This window comes from Athene noctua, chromosome 2 (genome assembly GCF_965140245.1).
Source record: "Athene noctua chromosome 2, bAthNoc1.hap1.1, whole genome shotgun sequence".
Classification (NCBI taxonomy): domain Eukaryota; kingdom Metazoa; phylum Chordata; class Aves; order Strigiformes; family Strigidae; genus Athene; species Athene noctua.
In genome coordinates this window covers 134742257-134755216 of record NC_134038.1, presented here as the reverse complement: position 1 = coordinate 134755216, position 12960 = coordinate 134742257, and positions in this window count along the sequence as shown.

The window sequence follows — 12960 nt, the reverse complement described above, 5'->3', positions numbered from 1 at the left end:
GTGACTTTGGCTGTTGGAAAGCCACCCAGTCATTTGACATGTTAAATATCACTTTGGATAACTTTGTCCAACTCAACTTTAAGAGCCTCTGATCCTGGGCAAGAGTTTAAAGGACTTGGACGCTTGAGGTTGCAGCTAGAGGCTTAGCAGCTCTTCAGAATCCTGCTAGGCTCTTATTTGCAGTTATCCAAAATTTGTAAAAAGTCTGGCAATCAGAATAAACTGCACCAAAGTGTTTGCATTGTGTAGCTAAACCCCTTGAGGAAAACCCCTTTGAAGAGAAAGGAAGGCTGCAGTAGGATTAAAAGAAGGCTTAGGAAGAGAGCTTCAAAGGAGTCTTTATTTTCTTTTCTACTCTAAAAGTACCTTTGAAGTAATTATGTTATGTACCAGCAGAAAAGCAGGCATATGCTGTGAAAATTGCTTATTGCCCTGTTTGTACCCACCTTCTATCCTTGACGCCTTTCTTCTACCTTAGCTTTGCTGAACATGGTTGCGTCTCTTACTCTGAGACTGCAAACTCTATCAGAAAACCATCCCTTTATAGTTGTATGCATCAAATTTAATATTGAGTCATACTCTAGAGGCCACTGCAGTTCAAACACATTTTAGAGAAAAGCTGTCACCTTGAGGACTCAAATTTATCTTGTTCTCCTCCTAAAACTCAACCTTCTGGAAAATTAATTTCATTGTAGTTGCTCTGGAGTACAATTTGTGGCAGAAGAACCTGGGGGTTTTTTCTCGACTGATACCTTCTAGGAATTGTGGCACACATACCTGATCAGTTGTCTGTCATGAGTTTCCCGTCTAGTTGTTTTGTCAGGCAAGAACTGGGAGATAAGACCCAGTGGGTATAGATCCTGGGTGAGAGTGGGACAGCTGAAGCCCAGTTGGTGGATTTGTGGTCCTGATACCAGGTTCAGATAAGTATTCATGATAATGATTCCAGGAACACTGAGGTTCTCCAAGTAGCCTGCCATAGTCATTGCCCTCATCCTCTGGCTGACAGGGTAGTTTGTGCAGTTACCAGCTTTACTGGGTAAAGTTTCTATGCTATCTCCTGTCTGTGCTACAGACCATAGCTTATCCATCATTCAAGTGCTGCAAAGTCTGTCATGGTGGGAAAATTCTGAAGAAGAAAGATTAGGCAAAGACTGACTTCAAGCTATCATTATATTCAGTCCCTCTGGATGGAAGCAACCTGTTTGTCTCACTGTCTGTCTGGGACTAAGAAATAAAATCAGGATAAACCAAACTTCAGATAGATTAAATGTTGACCACTAGGTTGACTTCAGGTATGCCAGAAGGTGGGAAAGAGGGTTTGGCCATGTCAGAATGCATGCCTTTATGCCTTCAAGAATCTAATGTATACACACAAGTAATGTGCTAAGCAAAGTCCTTACCGAATTACCATTAGAACAGCATCTTGAAGACCTGCGTGCTGTATCATGCATCATCTGGTTCAATAATTATTTCAGCCCAGGAGTCTGGGATCTGTAGATGGCACAAAAAAAAAAAAAAAATGGAAGGAAAATATGATGTAGCTTTGGACTGTAGAAACTTCCAGGTAGGACTTCAACAAAAGGCTTTTTAATCAGATAAGCATGCAAAATGCAGGAAGATATGAGGCACACATGTGGGGAGCATAGCAGAAAATTGCTCTTATATGTCATAAATATAGTTCTCACATGCAGAATATCACAAAATTATGTCCGGGTATTTTGTTTATTTAATCTGTTTAGGACTATCAAGAGGCACCAGTCTGTGTCCCTAGTGGAAAACCAGCATGCTACTCATTTCTTTCTGACTTGATATGATTCCACCATGCTCCCAAGAATCAGTAACACTGTGTCTAGCAGACAATATCAATTAATATTAGCTGGCTGGGGCTCACACTTGTCTTTATCTCCTTTAGATAAATTAATAGCGTCTCATATTTCTTTCTGTATCTGCAGAATGCAATTGCAACTTGACACAAATTTACTGCCAAGGTTCTGCCTGGCTGCTGCAGTTTGCTCACACTTCCAGCCTGTTAGTTGTAAAGGTGATGGGAAGGAAGTGGGAAAGACGCTGTCTTAATTTGAGCAAGACCTTATCTCTGTCACCTTGGCTGTCAGCAGTTGAACTTTCAAGTATATCCCTCTGTGGTTTAAACAGGTACATATGTCTGTCTGTTTGTTGAAAGGAATTTCAGTCTGAGAGTACATGATGCAAATGCTCGTATATTTCACTGGCTTAATGGTTAGGGTGAAGATGTTAACTTTAACCTGTCTGAAATTTTCAATACTTTTTCAGTCTAAAAATCTTAGCAGAGATAATATAACCTTAAGCATTGTTAGGACAACTAATGTTTTAGGTTGTCTGTGTTCATTCTACATCCGTATAACTTCAACCGAGCAATACTTCTCATGAAAATCATAGACAGTTCCTCAGGATGAGAACTACAGAATGTTTTTAAGCTACCAGTTTTCAACGTTGTGCACACAACTGGTTAGACAGACATAATGCTGATTGAAAATATCTATTTATTTTTCTTCAACATCTCTACCTCTGAGGAAATGTCTTATTTTTGTAGTGCTTAGCAGCCTGATTTGTGACCCTCAGAGAGGGAGGTAGGCTTTGATGCAAGACATTAGTCAAATGTGTCCTACTGAAGCATATTAGAAGTCCGTAAATTTACAATCTACCAATTTGAGGCTCTATTAAAGGCTCGCCAAGACTCTTAATTATTCCCCAGAATTCAAAGCAGGTGAATATCTATTTAAATTCTATAGAGACATTAAAAAGCAAGCCTTAAACTTAGAGATCACTGTTTTCTACATGGATTTAGGAGAAGGAGAATAAAGATCAGATCTGTTCTACCACTTGTTTTACAGGATAATTGGTCACTTCCTGGTAACTGAAACTTCATTTACTTTGTGAAGCCTTAGAGAAATCCTTTATTTTAACTGTGGTCCTGATTGGGTTTTTGTTTGGCTGATTTTTTGTTTGTGTTTTCCACTGTTGACAATTGTTTTCCCCTTAAGCACCCCAGAAAAATGGCTAAAAAAGAAAAAAGCAAAGGCATAATGACAGATGAACCATAGGGCAAAGCACTGAGTTTTTTCCATTGCCTGAGGGAGCACCGTGTAAATGCCTTTTTTAATGCACCCTTGTAATGCTCCTCTATTAGAAAATACATGATACCAACAACAGCAGAATCAGTGCTGCACTTGATTGGAAAGGAGATATTTGGCAATATAGTCTTAAAAGAAACCTGAAGATTCTTTTGTTATTGCTTTTAGAATAGGCTACCCCTTAGAAGTAAGGTATTTACTAGGGGGATTGGTGTTCAGATATACTATCTGGACCCCGGAAATATTTTCCAGCTAGTTGTCCCGGTAAAAAGCTGCAAGGAAGTGTAATTAGGCTGCCAAAAAGAAATTGTTTATGATCCTTTGTCTGTGAAACACCTAAAAACGTAAATTCATAAAATGTAATCCTCTAATCACCCAGGTAAAGCAAAACAGCTGCAGCAGAAATTTAACAAGCAATTTTTGCACTCTTTACAGCCCCTTACTAAAATATACTTGTTTTTAAAAGGAGTAACTTTGCAAAAATTGTTGTTTTCTGCTATGAAAAGGTAATGATGTCTTTCCCCTTTGCCTATATTTTGAGGTTAAATGGGGTCAATTTATTGTCAAAAGCAAATCTGGTTTCTTAATATTTGCTGCCAAAATCTTTCACTAGAAATGTTTCAGTTTGTTTTCTAAAGCTATAGTTGTGCCACCTCCACAAACTCCTACTCTCTAGCCCTCACTCCTGGGGTCTAATGACATTAATCACTGTTAAAATGGAAAGTATTGGAAACTATAGCAAAATTACACCAATCTTGAAGAAAAATCATATGGTATGCACATATGGTGTTTAGCTTCATGGAAAACTACACAATAATCCCTTTGGCCTCTCGTTTTAAAGTTGCTTTTCTGATGTCGATGTAGTGTCCTCTTCCTGGAAAGCATAAAGTATAATTTTGTTATTAATGTTTGGCTTTGCTGAGGTTGTCATTAGGGACTATCATTCTGCAGAATGTAAATTGTATGTGTGGCTACAGGCTGATAAAATTACTTTCATTCATTATCATAAATATCTCAGAAGAAATAGCACTATATTTTCCAGCAACTACAATTCAAATAATGCCTAGTTTTTACTGCTCCAGTAGTAAAACTTTAGCCTGACGCTTGATTTCTGCCAGAAGTGGTACTCTCAGGTGACTGCACAAAATAGGAAAAGTATTTGTTATCCTTTAAGATATGTGACCCGTAACTCTTCTGAGAGGAAGTATACTGGGAAGGGAGAATTCTATTTAGCAGAAATTACTGGGACGGAGAGGTGTGAAAAATAAATACCACTTCTGTTAAATTTGATTTACTGAAGTACTTGGTGTACAAAACTGTGTGAAGCATTCAAAGCAATTTGGGTGTCAGGGATTCCACAAAGATGAACCTTTTAACTCTACTTCAGTAGACTGTAGGCAAGAACAGCATCTACTTTATCAGTTTAAACTAGACAGGTTTATATACTGTTAAATATGTCATAATCACAAATAACAAGAGATGAACCAGATGTTGATTTATGTTCTGGAGATTTTGAAGTGAATTCTGCATGTCTAAATATGCATTAAATTACCTAAAAGGTGACAAGGAGGCTAGGTAGTCATCCAACTGTGCTCTACTTTCCCCCCCCCCCCCCCCCCAAGTAGCAACAGTAGTTATACCTGTGCTTTTGTTAATGCCTTGACCTATGGGACTGCATGATACAGCTTGTCTCTGTGGATGCTGAAAAGTTCATTAATTCAAGAAGCAATTAAACAAATTAGTAAAAGCAAAATTTTATATTAACTGTTTTATTAAGGGTTGCTAAATATAAACTTCTCTTCCTCAAGGTGTTCTTGAATGTCAAATAACTGGAGAGTAGAAGAGTTACATTGAAATTGTTGCCATATAAGCAGTATGCTCATATGTTACTGTAATAAAGGCCAAATCTCTTACTGAGCTGATGCAGAATGTTGAAATAATTAATGCTGAAAACAGTTTACTTTGTCTTAGAAATAATGGAAGATATGGAGGAATTAAGATTCACAAAGTGAAATTACTAGATTCTCCTTTGTAAGTACAACAGCTCATAGGTTCCAGGTAAATCAGTGTACAGTTGTTGCAGAGCTCAAACAAATCTGGCAAAGTGTGACTGGGTTAACTTCAAGAACGGTATATAAAATTCCCCTTCGTTGTAAGGGTGGCATAGGGTGAAGATAAAAAATTAACTTTAATCTCGTTAACATCCTTTATGTTCATAAATTGTATCCATTAGACTCCCCAGTATTTGGTGCTCATTCCTTGAAGGTGCACCTGGAGAATTTGTTGGAAGTACCTTGCTACAGACAAGTTAATGTGTTATTTTGAAAACCCTATGGGATCATAAAAGACCAGAATAAACCTCTGGTGTGTTGTGGGTGTAGGATACATCATTTTGGCATCTCCATATAATGGACAACAAAGGCATAGGGAATTCTGGGTTGCAGCATGTAGCAGCTAGCTTGACTTTTCCTCAAACCAAAAGACATGCCTATGACTTTAACCATGGTGTGCACACATGTGGGAATGACACCTTCTTTGTACTGTCACAGTATGGGGATGAGCCCTTATGAACAAGCTCATAGCTTCAGTGAAAATGTGTGGCAGAATCTGAGAAACAACAAGCCATGGAATCGGCATGACAAAGCTACATAGGTTTTCCTGCTTGATACTAGTTTATCAAGGTTTGCTGATCCTGCTTGCCAAGTATGTGAAGGTACTATCCAAAGGAAACACAGCTGAATCCCATGGATGTCTGCCATTTGAGATGCTTTCCCAGTGCTGAGAGCATGACCACTTGTCATATTGTGTTGCTACTGATACATCTACTGCATGCTTCTGGTACTTGTGTGCTGAAGTTTGGGCTTTTAATGAAGAAATAAACAACTTCAACATCCACAGTAATATGTTGTATAAGCTAACTGTAGTTGCCATGGTATCCTAATGAAGTGAAACATTACTGACACTTCTTGCTCCCCTGACCTGCCTTTCCTTTGTTTAATTCAAGTTTGATTCCTTCATTATCCAGAAATGGAGGGGAATAGATGACCGTTAAAAAATAACTCCCCTTGTGATGTTGTTATCCAGCTTAGTATGCAGCATAAATAGGTAAAGTTCTGACCTGAAATAGGAAAAAGAACATATAAGTAATTTGTTTTAACATTAGTATATGCTAAATATGTCTTTTTTCACCATTGATATCATATGGACAAAAGAAATGAAGATAAACTGGCATCCATTTTTAAGAAGGAATGGTATTTACTGGGGGAAAAATCCTATTACTTAAATATACTAATTTATTGCTTCATTTTTAAATTTATTAATACTTCTGCTTATACAGAGGGGAGAGTTCTATTATTTGGGCCCACTGAGACACATAATTTAATAAGCAGCTTTCACTGACTGTTGTAGGAACTCTGCTTTTTGACTGATGTGATAGTATTTGTCTTAACCAACAATGATGGTCACAGTTACATGTATTAAAAGTTTTATTAGGCCTCAACATTTTGTGTAGTATAACCTTCAAAGGAAACATTTATTCATATGTGCACAGTCACATGTTCTTTAAAATTATTTATAATTTTAAGATGATGGTGTCTCATACACTAAAGCAATAAAGAATAAAATGGCAAGGACGTTTTTCTGTGGTATATCTATATGGAAGTCTTGGCTCCCATAAAAATAAAAGCAGACTCTAAGATTTATTTTCTTCTTTCTACTGTTTCTTGGCCTGCAAAACACTTGGGGCAAATCCTTACTAAAAAAAAAAAAAGTCTCAGTTATTAAAATGAGATTCTGTCACTTGACTGAAGATTAATATATCAAGCCCAAAACAGACAGCAGCCAGATAAACATCTTCTCTTTTTGGTCTTTGATATCTTTTAAGTCCAATTTACCGTCTTGCTTGTTATGGAACCAAAATAGAACACTTCTAATGCATTGAGTTAAAGTTGCTAGAACAACTGATAAATGTTTCTTTACTCACAAGGAAGACGACAAGGATTATATTTTTAGTCTTTAGTCATGGGAGAATGGAATTGTGTTGTGGTTTGGGTTTTTTTAGTTTAAACTGACTTGCTTTGTTGGCAATAAAGCTCATTTTTTCTTTTAAAGTGGTTACAAGACTGCTCTTCCAAAGGCTTTTATCTCTTAATTCAATTTCCAAATTTTCTCAATAGGATCTAAACCAGCAACCAAAACAAATTGTTGCTTCCTGCTCTAGTCAGTCCACCTTCACTGTCATTCAATTATAAATTTTTCAGCAGTGTTACTGTCTAAATATTTATCTAATTCTGTTCCCTCAAGGAGAGGCTCACTCTAATGATTTTATTTATGCTGCAGGGGATTTGGTCCCATGCATTTAACGTTATTGTTCTTGTTAGTATACAGGTAATAATCTTTCCAGAGACAAGAGAACTTTCTCTGTCAAAAACCTGAATCAAATTCAAGTTACTCAGTCTTTGGGTTTTTTTAGAAATGAAAAGGACTCTATGTATTAAAAACCCTGACTCGTTTTGATTTATTTTTCCAGTTTATCAACAGTTTGGCTTATCTGTTGCAATGTTAATTGGTTAATGCATTAACAAATAATTAACTGCTTTTTGGAATATTTTTAATTGTTTCTGCCTATATATTTTGCTCTTCAATGAAACTGTCGGTTAATTTCAGGATCTATGTATCTACTTATCAACATGGATGCTTCTCCTGACTAAATAATCTTTCCTTCCCTGTTCCCAAATTTAAGGTTCTGTTTTCCTCTGATTCCATCACCTATGCTACTCTATTCAGTTACAGCACAGAAAAATCTTTTCAGTAAAGATTTGAAGAAGCACACCTCTAAACAGCTTTTTTTTTCAGAGGACCAAATACATATAAAAATAAGTGATTTTTTTAAAAAAAAAAACTTTTCAAATGACCATTTAAAAATTATACTAAAAAGTACTAATGTATTCTTAGGAGTTTCACCTCTGTGAGATGCTTTCTCTGGTCAGCAGGTTAGAGAGTGAAACTCCTAATCACATTTGGCATTTTCTTTCCATGACCTTGGCTATGTATTTTCTGATTAATGTATCTCTCTGTTCTCCCTGAAAAATGATAAAGCTTTAGCAGGAGAGAGAGAGAGAGAATATCTCTCTCCTCATGTACTAAAAAACTCACAATAGGTAAGTTCCATCCTCCTTGCCTGAGAAGGGCTTGAATTTGTGTCTCCTCCACCCTAAAGGAAGTTATATAGCCTGGTTGATATCACTGTTTTCTCTGGTTGCGGTTGCAAGAGAAGAAAATGGCTAATCTGTTTTTCCGATAACTAGATGCTCCGCTTGAGTATGGATCCTGGAAGACAAGGATATCTTTTTGCAGTTGAATAGAGCAAATATGCCCTAAAGTCAGTGTAGGTTTTTGTATGCAATTTTCTTCATTATTTCTTACTGGTTATCTTTAAATCTCAGTTGGAGATCACTTATTCACAGAGTCCAGATGCTCAGGGTAGAGGTTTAGGGTTCCAGTTTAGCAACCAGTGTACTAAAAATGTAAGCTCTTAAATGCTGAAGTACTATAATAACATCTTAATACATTTATTGCTTCTCACTTCAATTTGCATGAAGACAGAACTGTCTATGTTTATTTTTTTCTTTCCCTTGTAGCTCAGGTAGGAGTAACATATAGACCATACTTTTTAATACAGTCTCCCATCAACTTATACGTTAATACTGGCAGAAGTACCACCATAAAGGGTGTGTGGCAATCCTTTATCTATATAGGACGTCAGGAGGGTGATCCAAATGAGACCGGGTACAGACCTTTATTCCCAGGATAAACTTATACTTTCTTACATTTACCAATGTAATTGTAATTTCCACTGATCTCTCTCATTTCCTGTGTGACTTTTTGCAACTCTCATGCATTTCATCTAGTGGAACACCTATGAACTGCAGTACTAGATGCTTCTGGAGAATTTAACAAAGAAGCTGCAGGCCAGCAGATTCTCAGCCTTCCTAAACTTATGAGATGTCTGAGGAAAGGCGTAGAGAATTTCCTCTGAAAATACTGAATATTGTGAAAACATTCAGACAGCTGCATGCTGACTACTTTTTAAAATATATAAAAATAATATTACTTATATCAGGACACTTACACTGTGTTCTTTCCCATTTAATGTGATTTTTTTTTTGTATTCTTTTTATTCATAGGCAGCTAACTGTATTATAGTCCCATATGGAGCCATTTTCAAGGCATTAGCAAAATAAACATACTGCTAATTTTTGTTTGGATCTTTGAGTGTACCCTCTGCACTGTAGTGGCATGGTTTTCTGATTTGTAGCTAAGCCTATACAAAAAATACCTGGCCCCCATAATGCTGTTTCACCATTTAAAAAATACTTATTCAGTATTTATTCCATAACCTTCACATAAATGTTATTTTTTAAAACATAATTTTTGCCTGGTAAAACCATAGTCTTCAACATTTTTTTTTAATATTTTATGTATTTGATATTAAATTTAAAGGCCAGGGGACACTGAGAAGTGCTAGATGTTCTGTTTTCATTTACTTCAGAGAGAACAATGATGCAGAATGACACGTGGATTAATCTCAGCTTGTTGAGAACTATGAATATTCAGTGTAAGCCTAATGATAAGGAGAAAATAAAGCATGTGGCTCAGCACCTCTAATATGTTTTGGCACTGAAGCCTCAAATTAAAATGCATGAAATGAGAGAAAAATATTCTTTAGAAAATTCTCCAGGTTTTTTGTTAGTGTATTTCAAAAATAGTTTTAGCTACTGAATTTTTAATCTCAACTGACTACTGATGCAATTAAGATCATAAAATAGCCACAACTGACAAACACCTATGTTGTACTTTTTAACCAAGGTAAGCAAGCATCTAGGATTCAGTTATGGATGGTAATACTGAGCACACAGTGGCAGGAGGGAAGGTGATGGGCGGGGGGGAGTTGAAGGGTTGGAACATAAAATACATAGGGCTTGATTTCTTCAAACAGGGGCACTAGATGAATGTGGAAGAAAATAAAATATGGAATAACATTGAAACTAAAATATGTAAATAAACAATCCACTAACTCTAGAAATCAAAAATGCCATCCACACCATTACTAATCTGCCTTAACAGTAAGAAACTTCAAAAGAAAGAAATACTGAACAAATAAATATAATTTAGAAACTGATGGATGCATATTGCTTGTCAGCCAAAGCTAGGTATGTCTAACTCATCTTATAGGCCTCCATGATCATTTGGACCAAAGAAACATTGCAAATTCAACAGCAATCATTCATGCAGCTGATCAAGATTAAGCTGATTGAATTGACTGGTAGACTATGGTAAATTATGAAAATAAATTCATCATGAGGAGATGAATGGAGAGAGGCTTTCAGATGGCAAAAAAAAGATTGCCATCTCTTTCTGTTACTTAAAAAAACCAACAAAACAAACCACAAAAAAACCCTCCACAAAAAAACCCACCAAACCCAAAACAATCTCTGGAAAATGATTTGGTGCGTCCAAAAGGGAAGCAGGATAAAGCCATGTAGTAGATAACAGCAGTTATAAAGGGGTGCCTCAACAAGTATCTCTCTGAGCTTCCCTTTCCAAGTCTCTCCCTTGCTTGTCCAAAAACGGAGTTATATTCTAAGAATGAAACAGAGGAGGAAATACTTGATGATTTTTATGCAGTATGCTTGGATTGTGACATTCATGAAGCAAAGACTCCTGTTCCAGATGTCCCTAACCTCATGGGACTTGAACCTAGAGATTCTGTAGCCCAAGATCTGCTCTAACCACAAGGCACAATTAGGTGAAGTTTTTTTCCTTTGCTCCTGTTGAAGCTAGGAGACGGTCCAGTAAAGCATAGAAATCTATTTGTCTTGGCAGAGAAGCAAGCAAACTCTTCTCTAATCCAGTCATCCAGGCCTCCTCACTGAACTACTGTTTCAGACCAAGGGTTCTTGTGGTTTGTGACATTTGTGGGGGATTTACTGCTTTTTCTACCCACCTCCCCACCCCCCCGACTCTAAAATGCAAAAACATTTTGTGCTGCAGCAAGACCAGAAATCAAAACTGCATTACAAACATTTCTTTGAATGTTTTTACATCACAGATGCTCAGCTTCAACTGGAAAAAAAAAACACACACACACACAAGAAAAGGGGTGTGTCTGCGTGTGTGTCGCTTTCATTCAGAATATTTCAAAGACTGGATAACAAGAAAGTGTGGGATGTGAGAAATGTGTGTTAAAATCTGTAAGTACACTTAGAATTCAAGACTATTTTTTGTGCAACTCTTTAACCTCTAGCCCTGTGTATACAAAATATGTTTTAAAACTCTGATATACCTTTTAATGATGCAGGTCAGGATTTGTTCTCTTACAAATTTAGGGGAAAGAAAAAGAGTGTATGTTGCCATTATCAAATATTTACCACCAAATGCATTTTATGTCTCTGAGGTGTGAGTCATGTTTGAGTCGTCTGAGAATTGAAGTGTATAAAGCTAGTTCTCCACTGGCCTCGGCTAGTGATGATGTACAAGGGAATACCATGTCTACACTTCCTTTATGAATTTTGTCTTCCTGACATGACACCAGGATTTACTTTCTTTTTTCCTGTGTGGACTTGACAGTTAACAAAAAATATTTTGTCATTTAATAAATTGATAAGGGATTTAAAATGTATTTGGATGTTAAATAATCCTTCTTCTCTTGTTTCTAACTACAATTTTATTTCTGCTCTTCTAATTGCTTGCATATACAAATATTGCATGCCACATCAGCTGGGAAATTTAACACCAAGATAAAGTCAGGAAAGTGGTTTCTCACATTCATGCTTATTTTGTCCAAGATGTACGTGAATGATGCTGTAGAATTAGGTTTCACACTTCTTTTTATCGTTGCATATTGAACTAATTAATTACTTAATACAGTACTTATTCCTGTGCATAATAATTCATTTATCCTTTTGGAGTCAGTCCCTATGCTGTTCCATTGGAGCTTACTGGTGATATATATCACTGGATGCAGTACATTGATGGAAATGATAGAGAGGGTGTACATTTATTTATCTATTGCAAGTTGAGATTCCAGTGGCTGTTCTTTCTGTTTGACAGGCAATGTAAATCATTAGTGATGTGTTTAACTTTCATATCTTCCACTTAACCCTTACTTCCTGCACAAATAACTTGGCAATAGCATCAGCGAGGAGCCAGCATACATCAAACACTCATGTCTTATAGTGGTGGTAATGGTATTTATGCTCATCCATTAAGTGGTCTGTATGTGCTTTATAAGAAAAGTAAACACTGTTTGATTGCTACAATGTGTAGTTTCTGAAAAAACAAAACAAAACAAAAAAACAAACCAACCACAATAAAATCCAGATTAGCAAGAATGTTTGTCTGTGGGACTGTGGTGCTTTTTATGTGGCAGATGCTCTTATATCTTTGTTTTCAGAGGTACTACACTCAATCCTTCAGAAATATTAAAAAAAAAAAAAAGACAACAACAAAACCCCCCCCGGACTTCTTTATTTAGTTAAGTAGTACATCACTATCTGACAACAACAATGGTCTACTCTTAATGCTGCCAACGAGTATCTTCTCAAAAAAAAAAAAATGCTCAGCATGTTTTTACTAATGGGTAATTTCTTGGATTGGTGCCTACCATGTTGAAAGGTCTTCAAGGTTTAAAATTGTTATAGAAGACAAACATAATTCCCTCTAAAACTTGTGATATGCTTTGGTAACAGCATATCTCCTTTAATGTATTCATTTTAACAAAATCTGTGTCTATCACAGACAATTTTCACAAAAACAAATTTTGGGTTTTGTGGGAAATTTTCAC